At 43.1% G+C, this 23,156-nt stretch overlaps 1 long non-coding RNA gene across 1 annotated transcript; it reads left to right on the forward strand.

Annotated features, from left to right (window-relative positions):
- Window positions 1-4,035: 4,035 nt before the first annotated feature.
- Window positions 4,036-7,949, forward strand: LOC109759501 (uncharacterized). The gene is made up of 5 exons (XR_002232105.4): window positions 4,036-4,632; window positions 4,728-4,980; window positions 5,840-5,939; window positions 6,761-6,846; window positions 7,660-7,949. It is a non-coding gene; the product is annotated as an uncharacterized lncRNA (long non-coding RNA).
- The last annotated feature ends 15,207 nt before the right edge of the window (window positions 7,950-23,156 follow it).

A 23,156-nucleotide genomic window follows, 5' to 3' on the forward strand; every position in this document is an offset into this window, starting at 1 on the left:
TGTAGGATCGAAAGTAGGTCTAGAGGGGGGTGATTAGACTACTTGACCAAATAAAAATCTAGCCTTTTCCCAATTTGAAGTGTTGGCAGATTTTAGCAACTTAGCACAAGTCAAGCAATCAACCTACACATGCAATTCTAAGAGTGTAGTAGCGTAAAGTAAAACATTGCATATGAAGGTAAAGGGAAGGGTTTGGAGAAGGCAAACACAATGTAGACACAGAGATTTTTGGCGTGGTTCCGATAGGTGGTGCTATCGTACATCCACGTCGATGGAGACTTCAACCCACGAAGGGTAACGGTTGCGCGAGTCCACGGAGGGCTCCACCCATGAAGGTTCCACGAATAAGCAACCCCGTCTATCCCACCATGGCCATCACCCACGAAGGACTTGCCACACTCGAGTAGATCTTCACGAAGTAGGCGATCTCCTTGCCCTTACAAACTCCTTGCACTACAAGAAATATGTCAACTAGTGACCTTCTGTCAGTGACCCTGGAAGAATTGGTCATAGATCTATGACCATTTCAGACCAATTGGTCAAAAGCTGTTCGGGGGTCTCCAAAACCTAAACTATAACAACCATTTTGGTCGGAAAGGTCGTAATTTCCTTACACGAAATGGTCATAAAGCAGGTAGTACTGGTCCGCTGCCTTATTTCTAGCTGATCACGACCAATATAGATGGTCATAACCTTGTAAATTGTGGTGGGTTGCTATGACTAGGCGCCACCTCATCAGTTTTGCCTATGTGTCATGTCCATGTGGCAATTTTTGCCCTAGGTTGTGAAGCAACCTATATTTCTGTCATTCCCAAAATTCCCAAAAAAATCTCATAAATTCTTTGGGTCATATCTTCATCAAATATGTAAAAAACCTTCATTACCTTGTTCAAAAATAATTCAACAATATTCATTTTCCTATTCTGTTCAGAACAACACTTTGTGAAGGAAGTACCACTTTGGCATGTCCAAATAGTATCCATTTTCTACGGTGCTTTCCTATGCCCAAATAACCATCCTCTACCAAATGACAGCTCAATCCATTCATTATTTTGAGCCCAGCTTCAACATTCGTATTTATGTCCAGTGTGGTACTTTGCAAAGCAAGTACCACCTAGGTTCCTCCTTTTGAGCTGAAAATTTGTGAAGACGGTCTTCTTAGTAACTGATCAACCTCAGCCAAAACTCACGCCCATTAGCCATGTGCATTTCCCGTACCGCTAATCAAACACTTGGCTGCTAATTCATGTTTGAGCATCGATCGGTCTCCTCGTGAGAATCTTATGTTGTAATTTTCTTCCTAGCACCTACCCGGGGAGTTCCCAACCCACTAGACATGCCTAGGCCGCCCAGAACACATGGCAACACCACGGTCACACGGTGACCACGCGGCGGGCATGCGAGTTTACGCGCTCTACAGTTGGGGCCCTCGGCCACCGCCCAAACCTCGACGTATCGCCACCAAACCATGTATTTATGATTAAATAGGTACTTACATAACTAGAAATGATTTTTGGAAAAAATAAATAGCAAACTATGAGGCAGCTGCAGTTCAAATTTGACCCGCTTCCAACTGAATCGGCGGAAATTTGTCTTTTTCACGAGAGGTGGATCAAAACTTTTTACACCCAACCATTTTGTCAATTGTGCATTAAATATGTCCTAGTATTTTAGAAAATTGATTTGGTCCAATTGTGCAACAATTATTTGGGAGGTGCTTCACAAAAAACCTCCTTTTAGGCACTCGAAAAATGGAAAATGGTTTTTTCGTCCAAAGAAAATGAAAACTTCCTTAGGCAACATTGTTTGCCATTCCAATATGCACCCTTGTGCACAATATGAGATCATTTGAACAAACTATGCCATGAATGTGGCCATAAGATTGATCATTTGGCTTGAAAGCCATTGATCTCCACACGTGATAGCTCATTTCTGAGAACACTTTTTTAAAATAATTGTTGTATTACAAGTTTGTTATTTTTCCTTGGAACTTGGCCACATATAATGACACAATGCGAAGGTTTCCCAATTTTTTGATTTTTTTGAATTTTTTATGCCCGTTTCAAAATGCGGTCAAAACAGCGGGAATGACCGTTCCTAGCTAGTGGTTGGATCTTGGAATTTTTTGGTGTTTCTCTGATTAAATAGATACTTACGTACCTAGAAATGATTTTTGGAAAAAATAAAGAGCAAACTACAAGGCAGCTACAGTTCAAATTTGACTCGCTTCCAACTGAATCGGCAGAAATTTGTCTTTTTCACGAGAGGTGGATCAAAACTTTTTACACCCAACCATTTGGTCAATTGTGCATAAAATATGGCCTAGTATTTTAGAAAAATGATTTGGTCCAATTTTGCAACAATTATTTGGGAGGTCCTTCACAAAAAAACTTTCTTTTGGGCACTCGAAAAATGGAAAATGGTTTTTTCCTCCAAAGAAAATGAAAACTTCCTTAGGCAACATTGTTTGCCATTCCAATATGCACTCTTGTGCACAATATGAGATCATTTGAACAAACTATGCCATGAATGTGGCCATAAGATTGATCATTTGGCTTGAAAGCCATTGATCTCCACACATGATAGCTCGTTTCTAAGAATACTTTTTTAAAATAATTGCCGTATTACAAGTTTGTTATTTTTCCTGGGAACTTGGCCACATATAATGACACAATGCGAAGGTTTCCCAATTTTTTGATTTTTTTTGAATTTTTTATGCCCGTTTCAAAATGCGATCAAAACGGCGGGAATGGCCGTTCCTAGCTAGTGGTTGAATCTTGGAATTTTTTTGGTGTTTATCTGATTAAATAGATACTTATGTACCTAGAAATGATTTTTGGAAAAAATAAAGCGCAAACTACAAGGCAGCTACAGTTCAAATTTGACCCGCTTCCATCTGAATCGGCGGAAATTTGCCTTTTTCACGAGAGGTAGATCAAAACTTTTTACACCCAACCATTTGGTCAATTGTGCATTAAATATGGCCTAGTATTTTAGAAAAATGATTTGGTCCAATTTTCCAACAATTATTTGGTAGGTTCTTCACAAAAAAACCTCCTTTTGGGCACACGAAAAACGGAAAATGGTTTTTTCGTCCAAAGAAAATGAAAACTTCCTTAGGCAACATTGTTTGCCATTCCAATATGCACCCTTGTGCACAATATGAGATCATTTGAACAAACTATGCCATGAATGTGGCCATAAGATTGATCATTTGGCTTGAAAGTTGTTGATCTCCACACGTGATAGCTCGTTTCTGAGAACATTTTTTTAAAATAATTGCCGTATTAGAAGTTTGTTATTTTCCTGGGAACTTGGCCACATATAATGACACAACGCGAAGGTTTCCTGATTTTTTGATTTTTTTTGAATTATTTATGCCCGTTTCAAAATGCGGTCAAAACGACGGGAATGACCATTCCTAGCTAGTGGTTGAATCTTGGAATTTTTTTGGTGTTTATATGATTAAATAGATACTTATGTACCTAGAAAAGATTTTTGGAAAAAATAAAGAGCAAACTACAAGGCAGCTACAGTTCAAATTTGACCCACTTCCAGCTGAATCGGCGGAAATTTGTCTTTTTCACGAGAGGTGGATCAAAACTTTTTACACCCAACCATTTGGTCAATTGTGCATTAAATATGGCCTAGTATTTTAATAAAATGATTTGGTCCAATTTTGCAACAAATATTTGGTAGGCCCTTCACAATTAAACCCATTTTGGGCACTAAGAAAAATGGAAAATTGAGTTTTTGTTCAAAGAAAATGAAAACTTCCTTAGGCAACATTGTTTGGCATTCGAAGATGCACTCTTGTGCACAATATGAGATCAATATTTGATTTTTTTCGTGTGAAAAAGTAGAATAAAAACAAAAGAAAAAACACAATTATATGTGCTCTATTCCCATTTGTGGAATTCGTTGTCACACGGATCGATGACATGGCGCCCATCCATCCATCCATCCATCCATTTATGTACAGAAAAAAAGAAAATGCAAAAAGAAAACCCCACCCGCATCCACCTACCCAAACCCGACCCAGATCCCATCAATCCCCTCCTCCCATCGCACCCCTCCTCCCCCCATCTCCTCGTTGCCGCCATCGACGGCGCTCCCCTCGATCCCTCCCACCGCCGTCTCCCTCCCTTAGATCGAGCTCCCCATCCCCTCTCCCTCCCACCTCTCGAAGCTCCCGCGTCCCACCGCCGCGCATCGTGCTCCTCTGCAGCTTCTGCGGCGACGCAGCCGCCGCTGACTACTCTCCTTCCTCCTTCCTCCAGCACTACTCTCCAACCTCGCCTCTCGCTTAGCCGCCCCGCGCCCCGCGCTCGCCGGGGCCCCGTAGCGCCGCTCAGTCCCTCACGCTCAGGCCCAACGAGGTCGCGCACGCGCTCACCGGCACACCCCTCTTCACCGTCTGCAACTCCAGCAACGCGTTCGTGTTCGTCTCCGCTCCCTCGGCCTCCTCTGCTTCTGTTCCGAGGACGTCGATGCCCTCCTCTTCGTCCGAGGTCGTCGGAACCACGACGGCCGGCGCGCCCGTGCGTGAGGAGATGATGACGACCCCGACAAGCCATTCAGGGCCAGCAAGAAGGCCACCGCCCCAGCACCACCAGCAGCAGTACCCTCAAGGTATCGCGCACGCACGCGCCCCGATCCCATCCCCTCCCGATTTGTAAATTGCTTGGTCCCGATCTGACTAATGCATCGCTACAACGTTCCGTCAGGGACGAGACCACCGGCGCCCACCAGGATCTCCGCCGCTACATCTTGGTAACGATCACGTGAGAAAGCACCGCAGGTGGGCGGCTGCATCTGAGGCTGAGGAATTTGGTTCGGGGTGAGCGGGGGATGGCTTAATCCTAGAAGGGATCTGATGCGCTACTGCAGACATACGAACACAGGAGGGGTCCAGATTTGCCGTTTGCCAGATTCGCGCTCGTGCCGTAGGTTGCCAGCGAAGTACCTCAGCCTGTTCAGGTGCTGGATCGTAGTTCAGAGCCCTTCCCCAATCTCCGTTTTATCTCTTTGCTCAAAAGTGTTAAATGCTAATCATTGGCTTGCCGGGATAGACGCACTGCTCGTCCAAACCAATTATCATCTTCTACCTAGTACAAAAAATATAAGGAAATTTGCTTAGTTACTGACTGCTATTCACCCAAATAACTACTTTAAAAGTAACTCTGTGCATGCAGTTGGTAACTGCTTAGACATTTTACTAGGAGGCAATAAGAAGATTGAATAGCTAGTACGGGGCTATCCCAACACTGAATAGCTAGTACGGGGCTATCCCAACTCATAAAAAGGAGTAGCTGCAGAATAAAAATGCTCATCCCAACTCTGAATTAATAAAATGATATCCTATATTAATGTTTCTACAGAGTAAATATCACCATTTGGCATGAAATATTGCTACAGAGTGAAGATGCAGAACTTCTATTTGTTCAGGCAGCTGCTTTATTATATCAAATGCACCAGATACTTATGATTTCTTTTATGATCTTGTGGCTGGTCTAGAGCAAAAACAGAGTTGCATATGATTTCTAGGTACTAGTAGTCTAATTGTATTCCAGATGCGATACACTGATGGTTAATTATACATATCCACACAGCAAGTATACAGTATTGTACTATACATTTCACATGTGTCCTATCTTTGAAGCTCTACAATATTCATGTGTATACAATAATTTATCGAATGAGGCACTATGATTCTGAATTTTTAGATTGTTAGCTCTGGCTTCATAAGCAAACTTATGTGAATATACTTTGCAGAATCATTGTTCAGCCTCTTTGTTTATGTGGGGTTCTTATTCATTTGATTTCGTCCTCCTGGCAGGCATCTTTCATACATTGAGCAACAACGGCGAACTCGAGCGGATGATGGAAGGCCTCGGTTTGGAGCCAAGAAAAGGCGTGGACGAGGCCATTTCTGCAAGGTCTTTCTCGATCAGTTGAAATATTTGGTTTTCCACGACTTGGACTATTGGGGGCAGACTTATCAAGTCGTTGCTCTTTATGTTATGTTATACCGCCTGCATATGCATGCTCTAGCTTCTAGGTAGTAGAAGAATTGACATGTGGGATGCAAGTCCAAGCTTGATACTGTAAATGTTACTCCCACCTATCAAGTTGGACTACTCGGGTGTCAAGTTGGTGATGTACTGTAGTCTGTAGTATGCACCTGCATAGGCACCTACATGTGTAGTCAGTAACTAGTGCTACTGCTTGAACTCAAAATTTCTTTTACAAAGAATAAAAAGATGAGCATTTCTCCAGCCAATGTCTGCAGTAGTTGCTGCTGTGTAATCATCGGCTGGACCTATGCATTTCATCAAAATTTGCAATGATGTTTGTTGCCTAAGAAACTAGCGAATTATAGAGGCCTGAGATTCTTCTTTTTTTGTACTTGTACATGTAGCAGCGTTCTTGGCACTATGACCTAAAGCAATCAGTCAGCCAATTGCAGTCTTGGCATGCTCTGTTGCTGTCCTAGTTGTTAACCTATGTGTAGTAGTACGTAGGAATAGAGGTATGCTAAATCTGGCATTTTCAAGTATGCTGTGTTGCTGTGACTGCTCTCAGTTTAATAATTTTAACTGTTCTGGCATTTTCAAGTATGCACAGTGTATTAGTGTATCATCATCATCTGTGTTATACGTTTCCGCCACGGAATCAACAAAATGTTCCTGCAATAAGATGTATTTATTTAGACGAAGTATCCGCTTTCCCTCACATAATATGTTCATGTTCACGACAGGCCGCCCGCAAATTGCTGCATGCAACATCGATGTAGCTCTGATCCAGAACCTGGTTCTTGGATGCAACACGCATTGTCCTGGACAGGTATAGCCCCGGTCATACCATAATATGTTAGTGCTCAGTCATGTATGCATCTCCATGTTGCAAGCCTGCCATACTTGATAGGATCAGTACTTATTAACTACTCATATGTGCTTGTAGAGAAGAATACAATTATTATTTAACCAGTCCAGATTTTTAACATTTGATGTGCTTCCAAGGGACACAGATCTCTACTCTTCTATATAATCCACACTTTGTTCTGGAAGCAAGTCAGTTGTACCATGCTGTTACATCACAACAAGGTGTCATTTATCACAACAAGGTATCATTTGATGTACTGCTGCTGTTGATGCTCCCTAGAGTCTAGATGTAGATGTACTGTTGTTGTTGATGCTCTAGCTGTAGCATGTACTATTGCTGTTTTGCTACTACAGTGTAAGTTTCGCTGCTGCTAGCTATTGGCTGCTACTAGTTAGTACTTAGTAGTTACTGCTAGCAGTGCTAAGTAGCTGCTGCTGCTTCTATTGCTTGTGCAATTGTGCTAGTAGCTGCTGCTGCTTCTATTGCTTGTGCAATTGTGCTAGTAGCCAGTAGATGTTCATTGCATGACCTGCACTAGTAGCTAGTAGATGTGCTGGTACCTGTATGCTAGTATTGTTGGTGTGTTGAATGTCTTAGTAGAACATCATCAGGTTGATGTGTTGTAGTCAAGTTTTGGAAGTTTTGCCATGCCATGCCTAGTGTTTACTGAACTGAGGTATTTGGGCATTTATGTGTAATTTTTATTCTCTTGAATGGATATTTTTTATTGGCAATCATTTAACTTCCATTGTATCTTACTTATAATTTATGCAGATCAGGATCTAATGTTGTTGAGGTGGCTGCTGTTGTGACCATGATCAGAAGAAGCCTGGAGATGTGCACAATAGTTTTAGTTGATGTTGCCACCATGTTTTGGTGCATGTGTATTTCTTTTTGATTGTATGCACACTTGATGGATCGTGTAGACGTGTATGTGCTGTTGTGAGTTTCATTGAGTGATTTCTGGATTTGATCATTTAATTGTGAGAATTATTGATTGTTTGCTGTTGAAATGTGTAAAAGAAATCTGTGAATGAAAAGGCTGAATGTTCTATTGGATCGAATAATATTTGGGCTCTAAAAAGGCTATGGCCCAAACAACAGTGGACTGGAATATTGCGCATTTATGAAAAAAGGTATAAAAAGGCTTAATTAAATGGACTATGAAATGGATGAGGCCTAGAAATAAAATGGCTGAATTTTTGGGCTTGGCCCATGAAGCTGATCAAAAATTGATAATTTTTTTAATAAAAAGGCTGAATTAGTGGGCTCGACCCATGTAAGGCGTCGAATTGGACCGGGCTGAATCTTATCAATGACCTTCTCAATTGGTCGCAATTTTGCCACGTCGGATCCGACGTGGCCTGGGCAGAGAGCCAGCGACCAAAATAGAAGGTCATAGAATCTATGACCTTTTGTTTTGGTCGTGGCCTTCCATGACCTTCTCACAGAGAAGGTCGTTAATTTCAGTTTACGACTGCCAGTTTTGACCTTCTGTTTTTGGTCACAAAAAGGTCGCAAATGAAAAACTATGACCTTTCAGCGGCCAATAGTGAGGGTCACAAGTTGACATATTTCTTGTAGTGTTGGTTCAACTCCACAAACTTGTCGGTGAAGGAAATATGCCCTAGAGGCAATAATAAAGTTGTTAGTTATATTTCCTTATATCATGCTAAATGTTTATTATCCATGATATAATTGTATTAACAGGAAACTTAGTACATGTGTGAATACATAGACAAACAGAGTGTCACTAGTATGCCTCTACTTGACTAGCTCGTTAATCAAAGATGGTTAAAGTTTCCTAACCATAGACATTAGTTGTCATTTGATGAACGGGATCACATCATTAGAGAATGATGTGATTGACTTGACCCATCCGTTAGCTTAGCACTATGATCGTTTAGTTTATTGCTATTGCTTTCTTCATAACTTGTACATGTTCCTATGACTATGAGATTATGCAACTCCCGAATACCGGAGGAACACTTAGTGTGCTATCAAACGTCACAATGTAACGGTGTGATTATAAAGAGGCTCTACAGGTGTCTCCGATGGTGTTTGTTGAGTTGGCATAGATCGAGATTAGGATTTGTCACTCCGATTGTCGGAGAGGTATCTCTGGGCCCTCTCGGTAATGCACATCACTATAAGCCTTGCAAGCAATGTGACTAATGAGTTAGTTGCGGGATGATGCATTACGGAACGAGTAAAGAGACTTGCCGGTAATGAGATTGAACTAGGTATTGAGATACCGATGATCGAATCTCGGGCAAGTAACATACCGATGACAAAGGGAACAACGTATGTTGTTATGCGGTTTGACCGATAAAGATCTTTGTAGAATATGTAGGAACCAATATGAGCATCCAGGTTCCGCTATTGGTTATTGACCGGAAGTGAGTCTCGGTCATGTCTACATAGTTCTCGAACCCGTAGGGTCCGCACACTTAACGTTCGATGGCGATTGGTATTATGAGTTTATTTGTTTTGATGTACCGAAGGTAGTTAGGAGTCCTGGCTGTGATCACAGACATGACGAGGAGTCTCGAAATGGTCAAGACATAAAGATTGATATATTGGAAGGCTATGTTTGGACACCGAAAGGGTGCCGGATGAGTTCGGGCATTTACCGTAGTACTGGGAGGTTACCGGAACCCCGCGGGGAGTCAATGGGCCTTATTCGGCCTTAGTGGGAGAGAGGAGGAGGCGCCCAGGTGGAGGGCGCGCCCCCCCAAGCCCAATCCGAATTGGGTGGGGGCCGGCCCCCCTTTCCTTCCCTCTCTCTCCCTCTTCCTTCTTTTCCTACTCCAACAAGGGAAGGGGAAACCTACTCGTACTAGGAGTAGGACTCCCCCCTTGGGCTTGCCCTATGAGGGCCGGCCCTCCCCTCCTCCACTCCTTGTTATATGGGGGAGGGGGGCACCCCATAGACACACAAGTTGACAGTTGTCTTAGCCGTGTGCGGTGCCCCCCTCCACAGATTTCCACCTCGATCATATCGTTGTAGTGCTTAGGCGAAGCCCTGCGTCGGTAACTTCATCATCACCGTCATCACGCCGTCGTGCTGACGAAACTCTCATTCGGCCTCAGCTGGATCAAGAGTACGAGGGACGTCACCGAGCTGAACGTGTGCAGATCGCGGAGGTGTCATGCGTTCGGTACTTGATCGGTTGGATCGCGAAGACGTTCGACTACATCAACCGCGTTACTAAACGCTTCCACTTTCGGTCTACGAGGGTACGTGGACACACTCTCCCCGCTCGTTTCTATGCATCACCTAGATGGATCTTGCGTGTGCATAGGAAAATTTTGAAATACTACATTCCCCAACAGTGGCATCCGAGCCAGGTCTATGCGTAGATGTTATATGCACGAGTAGAACACAAAGAGTTGTGGGCGATAATAGTCACACTGCTTACCAGCATGTCATACTTTGATTCGGCGGTATTATTGGATGAAGCGGCTCAGACCGACATTACGCATACGCTTACGCGAGAGTGGTTCTACCGACGTGCTTCGCACACAGGTGGCTAGTGGGTGTCTGTTTCTCCAACTTTAGTTGAATCGAGTGTGACTACGCCCGGTCCTTGTTGAAGGTTAAAACAGCAAACTTGACGAAAAATCGTTGTGATTTTGATGCGTAGGTAAGAAAGGTTCTTGCTAAGCCCGTAGCATCCACGTAAAAACTTGCAACAACAAAGTAGAGGACGTCTAACTTGTTTTTGCAGGGCATGTTGTGATGTGATATGGTCAAGACGTGATTATACAAATTGTTGTATGAGATGATCATGTTTTGTAACACGGTTATTGGCAACTGGCAGGAGGCATATGGTTGTCGCTTTATTGTATGAAATGCAATCGCCATGTAATTGCTTTACTTTATCACTAAGCGGTAGCGATAGTCGTAGAAGCAATAGTTGGCGAGACGACAACGATGCTTCGATGGAGATCAAGGTGTCAAGCCGGTGATGATGGTGATTATGATGGTGCTTTGGAGATGGAGATCAAAGGCACAAGATGATGATGGCCATATCATATCACTTATATTGATTGCATGTGATGTTTATCCTTTATTCATCTTATTTTGCTTAGTACGGCGGTAACATTATAAGATGATCTCTCACTAAATTTCAAGGTATAAGTGTTCTCCCTGAGTATTCACCGTTGCTACAGTTCGTCGTGCCGAGACACCACGTGATGATCGGGTGTGATAAGCTCTACGTTCACATACAACGGGTGCAAGACAGTTTTGCACACGCAGAATACTCGGGTTAAACTTGACGAGCCTAGCATATGCAGATATGGCCTCGGAACACTGAGACCGAAAGGTCGAGCTGAAAGAAATATGCCCTAGAGGCAATAATAAAGTTATTATTTATTCCCTTATATCATGATAAATCTTTATTATTCATGCTAGAATTGTATTAACCAGAAACATGATACATGTGTGAATACATAGACAAACAGAGTGTCACTAGTATGCCTCTACTTGACTAGCTCGTTAATCAAAGATGGTTATGTTTCCTAACCATGGACAAAGAGTTGTTATTTGATTAACGGGATCACATCATTAGGAGAATGATGTGATTGACTTGACCCATTCCGTTAGCTTAGCACTCGATCGTTTAGTATGTTGCTACTGCTTTCTTCATGACTTATACATGTTCCTATGACTATGAGATTATGCAACTCCTGTTTACCGGAGGAACACTTTGTGTGCTTCCAAACGTCACAACGTAACTGGGTGATTATAAAGGTGCTCTACAGGTGCTTCCAAAGGTACTTGTTGGGTTGGCGTATTTCGAGATTAGGGTTTGTCACTCCGATTGTCGGAGAGGTATCTCTGGGCCCACTCAGTAATGCACATCACTATAAGCTTTGCAAGCATTGTAACTAATGAGTTAGTTGCAGGATGATGTATTACGGAATGAGTAAAGAGACTTGCCGGTAACGAGATTGAACTAGGTATTGAGATACCGACGATCGAATCTCGGGCAAGTAACATACCGATGACAAAGGGAACAACGTATGTTGTTATGCGGTTTGACCGATAAAGATCTTCGTAGAATATTTGGGAGCCAATATGAGCATCCAGGTTCCGCTATTGGTTATTGACCGGAGACGTGTCTCGGTCATGTCTACATTGTTCTCGAACCCGTAGGGTCCGCACGCTTAAAGTTCGATGACGGTTATATTATGAGTTTATGTGTTTTGATGTACCGAAGGTAGTTCAAAGTCCCGAATGAGATCGGGGACATGACGAGGAGTCTCGAAATGGTCGAGACGTAAAGATCGATATATTGGACGACTATATTCGGACATCGGAAAGGTTCCGAGTGGTTCGGGTATTTTTCGGAGTACCAGGGAGTTACGGGAATACGGGGGAAGAAGTATATGGGCCTTATTGGGCTTTAGGGGAGAGGGAAAGGCAGGCCGCGCGCCCCCCATTGACTAGTCCGAATTGGACTAGGGGGGCGGCGCCCCCTCCTTCCTTCTCTTCCCTCTTCCCTTTCCTTGACTCCTACTCTTACTACTTGGAAGGGGGGGAATCCTACTCCCGGTGGGAGTAGGACTCCTCCTAGGGCGCGCCATAGAGAGGGCCGGCCCTCCCCCTCTTCCACTCCTTTATATACGGGGAAGGGGGCACCCCTTGGAGACACAATAATTGATCTCTTGATCTCTTAGCCGTGTGCGGTGCCCCCCTCCATCATAATCCACCTCGATTATATCATAGCAGTGCTTAGGCGAAGCCCTGCGTGGGTAGAACATCATCATTGTCACCACGCCGTCGTGCTGACGGAACTCTCCCTCAAAGCTCGACTGGATCGGAGTTTGAGGGACGTCATCGAGTTGAACGTGTGCAGAACTCAGACGTGCCGTGCGTTCGGTACTTGATCGGTCGGATCGTGAAGACGTACGACTACATCAACCGCGTTGTGCTAACGCTTCCTCTTTCGGTCTACGAGGGTACGTGGACACACTCTCCCCTCTCGTTGCTATGCATCAGCATGATCTTGCGTGTGCGTAGGATTTTTTACGAAATTACTACGTTCCCCAACAGTGGCATCAGAGCCTGGTTTTATGCGTAGATGTCATATGCACGAGTAGAACACAAGTGAGTTGTGGGCGATATAAGTCATACTGCTTACCAGCATGTCATACTTTGGTTCGGCAGTATTGTTGGATGAAGCGGCCCGGACCGACATTACGCGTACGCTTACGCGAGACTGGTTCTACCGACGTGCTTTGCACACAGGTGGCTGGCGGGTGTCAGTTTCTCCAACTTTAGTTGAACCGAGTGTGGCTACGCCCGGTCCTTGCGAAGGTTAAAACAGCACCAACTTGACAAACTATCGTTGTGGTTTTGATGCGTAGGTAAGAACGGTTCTTGCTAAGCCCGTAGCAGCCACGTAAAACTAGCAATAACAAAGTAGAGGACGTCTAACTTGTTTTTGCAGGGCATGTTGTGATGTGATATGGTCAAGACATGATGCTAAATTTTATTGTATGAGATGATCATGTTTTGTAACCGAGTTATCGGCAACTGGCAGGAGCCATATGGTTGTCGCTTTATTGTATGCAATGCAATCGCCCTATAATGCTTTACTTATCACTAAGCGGTAGCGATAGTCGTAGAAGCATAAGATTGGTGAGACGACAACGATGCTACGATGAAGATCAAGGTGTCGCGCCGGTGACGATGGTGATCATGACGGTGCTTCAGAGATGGAGATCACAAGCACAAGATGATGATGGCCATATCATATCACTTATATTGATTGCATGTGATGTTTATCTTTTATGCATCTTATTTTGCTTAGATCGACGGTAGCATTATAAGATGATCTCTCACTAAATTTCAAGGTATAAGTGTTCTCCCTGAGTATGCACCGTTGCGAAAGTTCTTCGTGCTGAGACACCACATGATGATCGGGTGTGATAGGCTCTACCTTCAAATACAATGGGTGCAAAACAGTTGCACAGGCGGAATACTCAGGTTAAACTTGACGAGCCTAGCATATAACAGATATGGCCTCGGAACACTGAGACTGAAAGGTCGAGCGTGAATCATATAGTAGATATGATCAACATAGTGATGTTCACCATTGAAACTACTCCATCTCACGTGATGATCGGACATGGTTTAGTTGATATGGATCACGTGATCACTTAGAGGATTAGAGGGATGTCTATCTAAGTGGGAGTTCTAAGTAATATGATTAATTGAACTTAAATTTTTCATGAACTTAGTCCTGATAGTATTTTGCAAATTATGTTGTAGATCAATAGCTCGCGTTGTTGCTTCCCTGTGTTCATTTTTGATATGTTCCTAGAGAAAAATTATGTTGAAAGATGTTAGTAGCAAAGATGCGGATTGGATCCGTGATCTGAGGATTATCCTCATTGCTGCATAGAAGAATTATGTCCTTGATGCACCGCTAGGTGACAGACCTATTGCAGGAGCAGATGCAGACGTTATGAACGTTTGGCTAGCTCAATATGATGACTACTTGATAGTTTAGTGCACCATGCTTAACGGCTTAGAATCGGGACTTCAAAGACGTTTTGAACGTCATGGACCATATGAGATGTTCCAGGAGTTGAAGTTAATATTTCAAACAAATACCCGAGTTGAGAGATATGAAGTCTCCAACAAGTTCTATAGCTAAAAGATGGAGGAGAATAGCTCAAGCAGTGAGCATGTGCTCAGATTGTCTGGGTACTACAATCGCTTGAATCAAGTGGGATTTAATCTTCGAGATAAAATAGTGATTGACAGAATTCTCTAGTCACTATCACCAAGTTACTAGAACTTCGTGATGAACTATAATATGCAAGGGATAATGGAAACGATTCCCAAGCTCTTCGCGATGCTGAAATCGACGAAGGTAGAAATCAAGAAAGAGCATCAAGTGTTGATGGTTAACAATACCACTAGTTTCAAGAAAAGGGCAAATGGATAGAAGGGGAACTTCAAGAAGAACGGCAAGCAAGTTGCTGCTCAAGTGAAGAAGCCCAAGTCTGGACCTAAGCCTGAGACTAAGTGCTTCTACTGCAAAGAGACTGGTCACTGGAAGCGGAACTGCCCCACGTATTTGGTGGATAAGAAGGATGGCAAAAGTGAACAAAGGTATATTTGATATACAGATTACTGATGTGTATTTAACTAATGTTCGTAGCAACCCCTCGGTATTTGATACTGGTTCAGTTGCTAAAGAGTAGTAACTCGAAACGGGAGTTGCATAATGAACAGAAATTAGTTAAGGATGAAGTGACGATGTGTATTGGAAGTGGTTCCAAGATTGATATGATCATCATCGCACACTCCCTATACTTTCGGGATTAGTTTTGAACCTAAATAAGTGTTATTTGGTGTTTGCGTTGAGCATGAATATGATTTGATCATGTTTATTGCAATACGGTTATTCATTTAAGTTAGAGAATAATTGTTGTTCTGTTTACATGAATAAAACCTTATATGGTTACACACCCAATGAAAATGGTTCGTTGGATCTCGATCATAGTGACACACATATTCATAATATTGAAGCCAAAAGATGCAAAGTTCATAATGATAGTGCAACATACTTGTGGCACTGCCGTTTAGGTCATATTGGTGTAAAGCGCATGAAGAAACTCCATGCTGATGGGCTTTTGGAATCACTTGATTATGAATCACTTGATGCTTGAAAACCATGCCTTATGGGCAAGATGACTAAGACTCCGTTCTCCGGAACAATGGAGCGAGCAACTGACTTATTCGAAAATAATACATGCTGATGTATGCGATCCGATGAGTGTTGAGGCTCACGGCAGGTATCGTCATTTTCTGACCTTCAAAGATGATTTGAGCATATATGGGTATATCTACTTGATGAAACATAAGTCTGAAACATTTGAAAAGTTCAAAGAATTTCAGAGTGAAGTGGAAAATCATCGTGACAAGAAAATAAGGTTTCTACGATCTGATCGCGGAGACAAATATTTGAGTTACGAGTTTGGTCTTCAATTAAAACAATGTGGAATAGTTTCACAAATTCGTGCCACCTGGAACACCACAACTTAATGGTGTGTCCGAATGTCATAACCGTACTTTATTGGATATAGTGCAATCTATGATGTTTCTTACCGATTTACCACTACAGTTTTGGGGTTATGCATTAGAGACAGCTGCATTCACATAAAAAAAGGGGCACCATCTAAATCCGTTTGAGACGACACCGTATGAACTTTGGTTTGGCAAGAAACCAAAGTTGTCGTTTCTTAAAGTTTGGGGTTGCGATGCTTATGTGAAAAGTTTCATCCTGATAAGCTCAAACCCAAATCGGAAAAGTGCGTCTTCATAGGATACCCAAAAGTTACTGTTGGGTACACCTTCTATCACAGATCCGAAGGCAAGATATTCGTTGCTAAGAATGGATCCTTTCTAGAGAAGGAGTTTCTCTCAAAAGAAGTGAGTGGGAGGAAAGTAGAACTTGATGAGGTAACTGTACCTTCTCCTGAATTGGAAAGTAGTTCATCACTGAAATAAGTTCCAGTGATGCTTACACCAATTAGTGAGGAAGTTAATGATGATTGTCATGAAGCTTCGGATCAAGTTACTACCGAACCTCGTAGGTCAACCAGAGTGAGATCCGCACCAGAGTGGTACGGTAATCCTGTTCTGGAGGTCATGTTACTTGACCATGACGAACCTACGAACTATGAGGAAGCGATGGTGAGCCCAGATTCCGCAAAATGGCTTGAGGCCATGAAATCTGAGATGGGATCCATGTATGAGAACAAAGTGTGGACTTTGGTTGACTTCCCCGATGATCGGCAAGCCATAGAAAATAAATGGATCTTCAAGAGGAAGACGGACGCTGATAGTAGTGTTACTATCTGCAAAGCTAGACTTGTCGAAAAAAGGTTTTTGATAAAGTTCAAGGTGTTGACTACGATGAGATTTTCTCACTCGCAGCGATGCTTAAGTCTGTCTGAATCATGTTAGCAATTGCCGCATTTTATGAAATCTGGCAAATGGATAAACAAAACTGCATTCCTTAATGGATTTATTAAAGAAGAGTTGTATATGATGCAACCAGAAGGTTTTCTCAATCCTAAAGGTGCTAACAAAATATGCAAGCTCCAGCGATCCATCTATGGACTGGTGCAAGCATCTCAGAGTTGGAATATACGCTTTGATAAGTTGATCAAAGGATATAGTTTTATACAGACTTGCGGTGAAGCCTGTATTTACAAGAAAGTGAGTGGGAGCACTACAACATTTCTGATAAGTATATGTGAATAACATATTGTTGATCGGAAATAATGTAGAATTATTCTGCAAAGCATAAAGGAGTGTTTGAAAGGAGTTTTTCAAAGAAAGACCTCGGTGAAGTTGCTTACATATTGAGCATCAAGATCTGTAGAGATAGATCAAATCGCTTGATAAGTTTTTTCAATGAGTACATACCTTGACAAGATTTTGAAGTAGTTCAAAATAGAACAGTCAAAGAAAGAGTTCTTGCCTATGTTATAGGTGTGAAATTGAGTCAGACTCAAAGCCCGACCACGGCAGAAGATAGAAAGAGAATGAAAGTCATTCCCTATGCCTTGGCCATAGGTTCTATAAAGTATGTCATGCTGTGTACCAGATCTATTGTATACCCTACACTGATTTTGGCAAGGGAGTACAATAATGATCTAGGACTAGATGTAACATCCCAAATTTTCAATTTGGAATGTTATACATAGATCATCATTTGCATATCATGTTTTGTTGCATTTTGACAAAATCCTCGATAAATCCTAAGCAACTCAAGGACCCTCGGAGAGAGTTGGGGATTTTCTCGAATTTTCTTATTTGATTTTTCAAACGAGGATTGGGATTTTAATTATTTTTCTCTCCGGAAAAATATTTCAATTTATAAATAAACGAGAGGAGAAAATATGACTTCTCCAAAATATTTAAATACTGGAGGAAAAATGTTAAAAATCATTATTTGGAATTTATCGGATTTTATTTGCAATTTTTATTGCATTTAAAAATATGCATGTTTTCAAAATATTTATTTTTGATTTTACAAATGTTCACCCTATTCTAGATTTTCTAACAAGACGGGGAAAATTTATTTCATATTTTTCTGATTTTTAGTTATTTTTCTACGCAATATTTTCCCGCGGAAATTTAAAAAAAAAAAACAAGCGCCCGCGCCGGCTGGGCCGAGCCCAACCGAGCCCACCCGCGCTCTCCTTCCTCCCCACGACGCCGCCGGAGTCCGGCCTCGCCACGGGAACCGCCGCCGCCTCGGTGCCCCCTTCCCCAAGCCCCCTAGCCCCCCTCCATATATACCCCCCCGTTTTCGCCATCACCGCCGCCGCCGCATCTAGCCCGCCGCCGCCGCCCGCCTTTTGCCCCGCCGCCCGCCGCTGGGAGCCCCCGAGCCGGAGCCGCCGCCCCGAGCCCCGCACCCCCGCCGCCCGAGCCCCGTCCGCCGGAGCCTCGCCGGAGTCCCGCCGAGGTACTCCTGCCGCCGGCCGTTTTTGCTATTGACCGGTTTTCTGAAAAAAAAACCTTTTGTTTAAAAAAAAACCCTAGATCGTTTTTTTTCGGTTTTCTTATTTCACGAGCGTTCACCGAACCGTTCGTTTTAACGAACGCGTTCATCGGTTTTTCTCTGTTAACGAACGTCCGTTATTTAACCGTTCGTCCGTTTTTTTTTCGTCGGATTTTCTCGTTATTTTCTCAGATTCGATTTCTGATCGAATTTTCGAATCTGTTTAACTTTTCGCTCGTTTATCGGAATCAGGTGATTCAAGCGCCTAGAGTTTCGTCTCGAAATTCTCTTTCCGTTTAACCTACTCAAACAAGTTTTTGCTACAGTAAAATTTGACCTAGATCCAGATTAGCAAACAAAGTTTCTTTCTTTCGCCGTTTGACTTTCGTTGCTTCTTTCGAGTTGATTCTTTTTGCAAACCGGAGTTCTTAAGTTGAACTTTTTGGTTGGATCTTTCTTTCGAGTTTTACCTGTGCATTAGATGAGTACTGATTGTACGCTTGTTTGTTTGCGATAGAGTACCCGGAGTGTGCCGCTTGTTACTTCGACTCGCTAGGTTTTGCGGATCATCAGCAAGGCAAGTAACACTTTGATCATACCCCGTTCATACCCAGTTTTATTGCATTAGATCTATTCCCTCAAACACATTGCATGATTAGGATCTAATTAAACTATGGGTATTGGGAAGTAGTTGAGGTAGTACCTATTACCTGTTTTCTTATCAAACCCTTGGGAGTTACTTCTACGTTGCTTTTATTATTGCCATGCTATGCTCGTAGACGAGGATTGGGTTTGAGAGATATTCATGACAAATGTGAGTGTTTAATAATGGTTCAACTTAAGGTGGCAACTAAAACTCACATCTGGGTGGATTGAGGCACCTGGAGAACCCAGTGTTGTCTGTATGTATAAGGTCCGCCACCCAGGCTCAAAGGGATCATAAGATTATTCATGCTAGAAACTTCCGTGTGCAGCCGCAAGCTATTATGGGCTCTAGCATTGCTGAGTAGGTTACAGGATCTCTTGAAGAGGTGGACTAGCAGATGTAGGGGAAAGTAGGTGTAGCGGTCCATCCAGAGTAGAGAGTGACTGTTTCTGAAAGACTGTGTCTCGGTCATCCGTTTCTCAAACATCATGCAGTGCGAGAATCAAGCGGAGGCGATCGAGTCTTGTGGGGAAAAGTGCACAAACCTCTGCAGAGTGTACAAACTGATCATGATTAGCCGTGTCCCCGGTTATGGACAACTTGAGTATCTAGTACCTGGATTATCATTTGAATCTCATCACCGTGATACTTATAATTAATTTTGTTGGGTTAATGATGATACTTAATTGGGATTGAGTTGGAGGTACCTTCTCAATGTTTCAACCACCATGATAGTTAAATAAAATTTATTCCTTTGCAGTAGGATAAAATTGGCTTTTCGCAAAAACTGTAACCATAGAGCCTTTCCACCAGCCATATATGCATATAGCATAGCCTTATTATTGTTCATTGCTCTCTATGTGTTACATTGCCAGCATATTCTATGTGCTGACCCGTTTTCGGGCTGCAACGTTTCATGTTGCAGACTTTTCAGACGACGAGTAAGGAGCCTTAGGTCGTGGTCTTATACTCAGTGATGCCGCTGGAGTTGATGGACTCACTTATCTTCCAAGTCTTCCGCTGTTATCGTTATTAGATGGCCTTAAGCCATGTTATTATACTTAATCTCTTTGGAGATATTCGATGTAATAAGTGTGTGATTGCTACTCTGTTATAAATCCTCCATTTGTACTGTGCGTGTCAGCATTACTGATCCAGGGATGACACTGGTGCACAGCAGCACAGGCCATTTGAGGCCTGTTCACTACAAAGTTGGTATCAGAGCACACGCTGACTATAGGACACGACCACTAAGCTTAAGCCCTAGAAAACTTCTCTCTTCTCATTTCTGACCCCTCTCCACTTTCTACTCTTTTAGGAATGGCGAATGCAAGGAGCAAGTTCATGCAACCAGATGAAGACACGCCATTTGGACGACATTTGAAGGAAGTCACCAAGTACTTGAACATAGGAATACCAAGCATCACCGGAACCTGCAACGCTACATTACCTGAAGAGGAGAGCTGGAAGATTCAAGTTATCATTCCAGGAAGAACGTTTGCGCCAATTACGGAACCCATAAGATTGGTTTTCGAAGCACCAACTTGGGGCTTAGGGAAGAGCATGGCCGCACACATCGCCATGGGACGCATTGGAGAAGTCTATCACCAGGAGCTTAAGGATACAATTTATCAAATTTGTGGACGTCGAGACGTGCAATGGGAGATGATCAAGACCAAGAAGGATGGATCAATTGCAGCTTTCATCCAGGAGCAGAACCAACATATTCGACGCCAGGAGAACCAGATATGCACGGACAAGGAAGAACTGAAGAAGGCATTCACGACGATCAAGGAACTCGAAGAAGAACTCAAGACTACACGCGAAGATTATCTGGAAGAAATCAACGCACTAGTCGGGAAGATTGACGACCTGGCGAATAAGATTGGAGCATTTGTGGGAAATCCAGTGCCAAAAGCAGAAGTCGACGAATACACTTGTCCGGATAACTACATCATCATCGACGACACCGACTCGGAACCAAGTGAAGAGGAATGGATTGATGAAGCTGGAGCAGACATCATGGAGTCTTCAACGGATCAGAATTTTTAGTAGACTACCATATCAGTAGTAGTTTTTCCCCCATTTAGTAGTATAGCTCAGCACTTTGTAACGCTAGTTAGCTCGATTGTTTTGCCTTGTTTGGATTGATTGAGTGATATTGATTGAATTTGTCTCATGAGCATATGGGTAGTGTTTTCTCTCTAGACCTCATTCTATTCTTAATTCTCATCTTTTCTAAACCTATCAGATGCCTCCGAGACGCGACACCGGATTTGTTTTCCCGCCAGAGATCACCCAGTTAATTCAACAACAGAATGCCCTGATGCAAGTGTTAGTTCAGAACCAAGGCAACAACAACAACAACAACCCACCACCACCACCACCTGTTGACCACTTAGCCCGTTTCTTAAGGCTAAACCCGCCGGTGTTTTCCAGTAGCACCGAGCCGATAGTTGCAGATGATTGGCTCTGCAAAGTTGGAAGGGAGTTGACCACTGCAGGATGCACAGATGCGGAAAGAGTGCGTTTTGCCGCACATCAGCTTGATGGACCCGCAGCATCATGGTGGGAGAATTATACAGCCACGCACCCTATTGACACTGTCACATGGGATCAGTTTCAGCAAGCTTTCCGTACAGCTCATGTTTCAGCAGGAGCTATGGCTATGAAGAAGCGTGAGTTTCGCAACCTACGCCAAGGAGGACGCACCGTAGGCCAGTATGTGGAAGATTTCAGTAAGTTAGCACGTTATGCACCAGATGACGTTGCTACGGATGCAGCCAAGCAGGAGAAATTTCTGGAAGGATTGAATGATGAGCTGAGTATGCAGTTGATGGTAGCAACTTTCAACAACTACCAGGAGCTGGTAGATAGAGCTCTCATGATTGAAGGGAAGCAACAGCAGATTGAAAACCGCAAGAGGAAGTATGGACAAGGGAAGTACAATTCTGGAGCCCAGCAGAAGCCACGGTTTACCCCAAAGCCGGGAGGACAGTTTCAGCATACCCATGGAGGAGGTAGTTCGCATAACCATAATGGCTCCAAGAATGGTAATGGGAATGGAGGAGGAAACGGACAGAACCGCACCAACCCATCTACCCCAACCAAGAGAGATCTAAGTCACATTACTTGTTTCAAGTGCCAGAAGACGGGACATTATGCAACTGATTGTCCCGAAGCCCAAAATGGAAACGGCAATGGAAGCTCTGGGAAGAAGCCGAACCCGTTCAACAAAGGACATGTGAACCACGTGAGCGTGGAGGAGATTGAAGCTCAGCCTGATGCAGTAATAGGTAAGTTTTTGGTTAAGTCATTTACTGCAACTGTTCTTTTCGATACTGGTGCATCGCATTCATACATATCAAGGGGATTCGTAAACAAGTTTAAGATGTCCACCCAAGTTCTCAAAAGCCCCATGTTAGTAACCTCGCCAGGAGCAGAGTATATGGCCACCCAAGGATGTTTTAAGATACCGTTGGCCATTGGAAGGCATGTTTTCCCCTCAGACCTCATTGTTTTGGAATCGCAAGGTTTGGATGTGATTTTGGGAATGGATTGGCTATCGTTGTATGGAGGAAACATCGATTGTGCCAGCAAGACTATTTTGCTTACCACCCCGGAAGGAAAGAGGATCAAGTATGTATCCAGACATATGCCGAAGAGGACTCAAGTGAATTCCTTATCAGGAGTTGTACAGGAGGAAGTACCAGTGGTGAAGGATTATCCGGATGTATTTCCAGAAGAGTTGCCAGGCATGCCACCAGATAGAGACATTGAGTTCTTGATTGAACTTTTGCCAGGCACAGGGCCAATATCTAAGAGACCGTACAGGATGCCCGCAAAGGATTTGGAGGAAATTAAGAAGCAGATTAAGGAGTTACTGGATAAAGGCTATATTCGCCCAAGTTCGTCACCTTGGGGATCACCAGTACTTCTAGTGGAGAAGAAAGATGGATCACTAAGGATGGTTGTTGATTACCGAGGATTGAATGAAGTGACCATCAAAAACAAGTACCCACTGCCAATGATCAATGATTTGTTTGACCGCCTGTAAGGAGCTAAAGTATTTTCCAAGATCG

Source organism: Aegilops tauschii, chromosome 1, assembly GCF_002575655.3.
Source record: "Aegilops tauschii subsp. strangulata cultivar AL8/78 chromosome 1, Aet v6.0, whole genome shotgun sequence".
In the NCBI taxonomy this organism is placed as follows: domain Eukaryota; kingdom Viridiplantae; phylum Streptophyta; class Magnoliopsida; order Poales; family Poaceae; genus Aegilops; species Aegilops tauschii.